The sequence below is a fragment of the Alexandromys fortis genome, unplaced genomic scaffold (assembly GCF_014885135.2).
Source record: "Alexandromys fortis isolate MF-2015 unplaced genomic scaffold, M_Fortis_MF-2015_v1.1 scaffold_215, whole genome shotgun sequence".
NCBI lineage: Eukaryota > Metazoa > Chordata > Mammalia > Rodentia > Cricetidae > Alexandromys > Alexandromys fortis.
In genome coordinates, this window is record NW_026068086.1 from 232,380 (window position 1) to 236,808 (window position 4,429).

Sequence of the window (4,429 nt, forward strand, 5' to 3'; positions counted from 1 at the left end):
GGGGGGGGGGGCTGCTGCAAAAATGTGTCTTCTAGACAAGACATGGCTGATGCACCCATAAACTCACTGCAGCTGAGGTGACTTGTGCAAGACTTATATGAGGCTGAGTCCATCAACATTCTACCATGAAAGGAGGACGGGCTCATGAGGTACAATCCCTTTCTTAGGGGCAGCAGCTAATGTCTAGAGAAAGGACTTCCTTCCTTTCTTTCTTTCTTTCTTTCTTTCTTTCTTTCTTTCTTTCTTTCTTTCTTTCTTTCTTTCTTTCTTTCTTTCTTTCTTTCTTTCTTTCTTTCTTTCTTTCTTTCTTTAGAAGTGTAGCCACTGAGAAGTTGCCCTTACTCTAGTAAATCGCCTCCCATCCATGCTCATGCAAGTAACACGTTTACACTCAGTCGGTCACACACACAAAGGACATGTAAGTAAGAGAGGACTTGGGAAGAGGGGGGTTTCAGTGGGAGGAGAATAAGAGAGTCATAGGGAGTGAACAGGAATAAAACTCCTTAAGTCATTGCATGAATCTGTCAATGAATTAAAAAGTACATAAATAGAAAAAAAACAGCTAAAAAATCAAAAGAGTAAAGAGTCAGTCTATGGAATGAGAAAAGAATATTTGCTATCTGTACACCATAAGGAAGTTAGCAGAGATGTAGAAATTAAATATCAAAATATCTAATTATACAGTAAAGAAACAGACTAATGAATAGGCAGTTCTCAAAACATCACATACGAGTGGCCAAGGAGTATTTGAAAAAGTATTCAATATTCTTCTCTGTCAGGGAAACGCAAACTAAACACACTTTGATATTCTATTTCAGAATCATTAAGAAAACAAAAATCAACAGATGCTTACGAGGATGTAGAGGATGCTTTGTACACTGATGGTGGCCATGCAAACTGGTGCAGCCACTATGGAAATCAATATGAATGTAACTAGAGAAACTGACACTAGAGAATGACCATAGGACCCAGCGTTGTAGGTAGGGTTCTTTAGAAAAACAGGCTGATAGGATGAAGATGGTATTACTTACACTGGCTTACAGGATATGGTCTGAGCAGTTCAAGGACAGCTGCCTCATACCAGTAGCGGTTTGATCCACAAGACCAGGTGTCTCAGACGTATCAATGGAGTCTTCAAGGCCTGGGGATTCCTGGACAGCTGCCGGTCTTCAGTCCATATAACAAGCCTGATGGAGTTGGGTTAGGATATCAGCAAAGGAATGTAGTAGCAGCAGCGACAGAGTAGATGGACTTGCATGCAAGAGCAAAAGCAAACAGGCAAATGTTTTCTTCTTACATCTTCTTTTGTCTGGGCTGTCACCAGAAGGCGCTGCCCACATATACCGTAGGTCTTTCCACTTCAAGTAACCTGACCAAGAAAGAGCCTCACTGGAGCAGAGTTGTGGTCAGCTGATCTTTTCATTGATTCCAGATCTGGTCAAGTTGACAACCAAGATCAACAATACCACTGTGGAGTGCATACTTGAAGGCCTCTAAACAAACATGTAACAGAGCTACTTGAATGTCCATTTTTATTGCTGAATTGTTCACAAATAGCCAGAAAATGGAGCCTGCCTGGATGTCCACCAATAGATAAATGGATGAATAAATATGACACTACACACAACAGAATTTAATTCAGCCATAAACAAAAATAAAATTATGAAATTTTAAGGGAAATTGGTGAGCATTATGTTAAATGAAATAAGCAAGACTCAGGCAGGTGTGGTGATGCATGCCTTTCTTCCCAGAACTCGGAAGGCACAGGCAGGGGAATCTTTGTGAATTCAAGGTCAGCCTGGTCTCTGTAGTGAGCATGAGATCATTCAGAACTGTGTAGAGAGACCCTGTCTCAAAAGACAACCAAAAAGCCAGAGATAAGCCAGACTCAAAGACAGACACCACATGCTTTCTCTGACAGAGTCTAGATTAAAACCTCTCTCTCTCTCTCTCTCTCTCTCTCTCTCTCTCTCTCTCTCTCTCTCTCTGTGTGTGTGTGTGTGTGTGTCTTTCCTTGTGTGTGTGTATGTGTGTGTGTATATATTTCATAAATAAATAAGAGAGAAGAGGAAAATATTTTAGTGGAGAGAAGAGGAAGGAAGGAGCAGAGTAATGGAATGCCTGTGACCTCATAGCAGAAGGCAGTGGGAGGGGCTGCTATTTGAGGGAGGAGGGGCCCAGCAAGAGACGAGTAGGATGGGTGGAGGTGGGAAGAGGGATGAATAAGAACAATATAAATGACATTTATGTATGAAAATGCCATACTGAATCCCATTATCATGCATAGTAACTAAAAATAAACCCACATTATTTTGTATGGTAACTAGAAAATTAATTTTTAAAATATAGGTAAAATGACCAGTTGCTGTCAATAGATGACATCTATTCAATGTATCTTTCTTTGCATACATACAAACAAATGAATAACTTCAAATATTGTTACAAATTACAGAAAACATACGCTCTTCTAGTAGAAGTTTCTTCTATATAAGGACAATTGTCCATTGCATAAGGTGTATTGGGAGAGAAAACAACAGGGTGTGGGGGCGTCTTCCTCTTGTCTTCTTCATACTTGGTTTCCAACAGCCATGCTGCATTGATTGCAGGGATTTGCCACTCTTTTAAGAGCAAATCCGCTTGTGATTCTGATTATAACTGTTCCAAACTCTCGTGTTCACTACAAACAGACAGGGTGCACACTGCAATTGGAAATACTTTTCAAATTTTAATTTAAAAAAAAGAGAGAGCAGAAAATAGAGCGGTGGGGTTTATGTGTAAACTACTGTTGCCCTATAGGATGGCTAATCTCAACTGTCAACTTGACAGGAGCTAGAATTGTTGACAAGACACACTTCTGGGCACACCTTTGAGGGGTTATCTATATTAGATTGATTGAGATGGAAAAATCCACGCTAAACATACACGATACCATTTTACTGGCTGCAGGAAAAGGAGAGGGGAGCTGATGTTCACAGTCTTCATCACTTGCTGCTTCCTGATGCAGATATTGTGTGAACAGCTGCAGTATGCTCTGCCGTGACTCCCTTGCTATGATGAGCTGTATCCCCCTAGGACTGACCCAAATTCTTCCTCCACCAAGTTACCCCTTGTTGGCCAGGAACAAAGAAACCAACAAATACACCCTGTTTTAATTTTAAGGCATACAGTCTTCAGTAGTTAACTTTATACATAGTTTGGAAAATAATCACATATGACATTTAGCTTTAAACTATGGGTATTGTCTTTGCTAGTTTTTAAAATTCATTTTCTTCTTCTTTTTATGAGTGCTCTATGTGCATGTATGACTTTATGCCAGAAGAGGACACCAGATCTCTTTATAGATGGTTGTGAGCCACCATGGGGTTGCTGGGTGTTGAACTAAGGACTTCTGGAAAAGCAGCCACTGCTCCTACCCGCTGAGCCATCTCTCCAGTCCAGTTAGCTTTTGAAAACTTCACAGAAGATAAAGTTATCTGGGGAGAGGGAATCTCAACTGAGAAAATGCCTCGTTAGGTTGGCCCATAGGCAGGTCTGTGGATGATTTTTCTTGATGATGTTTGATAGAGAAGGGTCCAGCCTACTGTGGGCGATGGCATAGGAAAGCCGACTGGACAGGATAGCAAGCGGCACTCCTCCATGGCTTCTGCTTCATTTCTAGCCTTCAGGCTCCTTCCTCGAATTTTTGCCCTGACTTCCCTCAATGATGGAGTGTGACCTGAGCCTTGTGAGCTGAAACACTCTTTCCTTTCAAGCTGTTTTTGGCTGTGGATTTTTAGCGCAACAATGAAAACTTAAGCCAGGTGTTTTAGGGGAAGATATTGGGGACTGGGCCCAGGGCATTGTAGATACTGCTTTTAAGGAAAGGTAATGGCATTGGGATACAGAGAAAGCAACACGCTCTTTCCAAATTGTTACCTTGAAGAGTCACGTAACTTCTGTGACTTTAGTTTGAATACTTGGATGACTGGCCCTTGAAACATTTTACCCATATTATGGCGTATACAAATACATCCCGAATGAGGTCGAATGAGGGAGTTTCCTGTCCATTTCTGGAGTTTTCACCTGTAACCTGTTGTTTTAGTCTGCTTGGCTATATCTAAAAGTTTTAGCGCTTAGCTGGTGAGAAGTAGCCATTGCGTATGTCAGAACAGTTTACCAGCACTCGGGATGCCAAGGTCAGAGGATCATGAGTGTGAGAATGGTGTGGGCTGTATTATAAGGTCCTATGAGAGAGAGAGAGAGAGAGAGAGAGAGAGAGAGAGAGAGAGAGAGGAATGAAGGAATGGGGGAAGAAAGAAAGAAAAAAGGGAAGGACAGAAGAAAGATAAACAAACAAATGTATGGTTTTAGATGTTCACTTTCTTCTTAAAAAACACATTTTTATGTTTGTGTGTGTGTGTGAGAGAGAGAATATTTTTAGTTCAAACTA

General features: G+C 41.0%; 1 protein-coding gene across 1 annotated transcript in view; it reads left to right on the top strand.

Moving 5' to 3' along the window:
• The window catches only part of LOC126488646 (uncharacterized), a 77,575-nt gene that overhangs the window by 48,432 nt on the left and 24,714 nt on the right, over nucleotides 1-4,429 (top strand). The gene's annotated exons all lie outside the window — the stretch shown is intronic.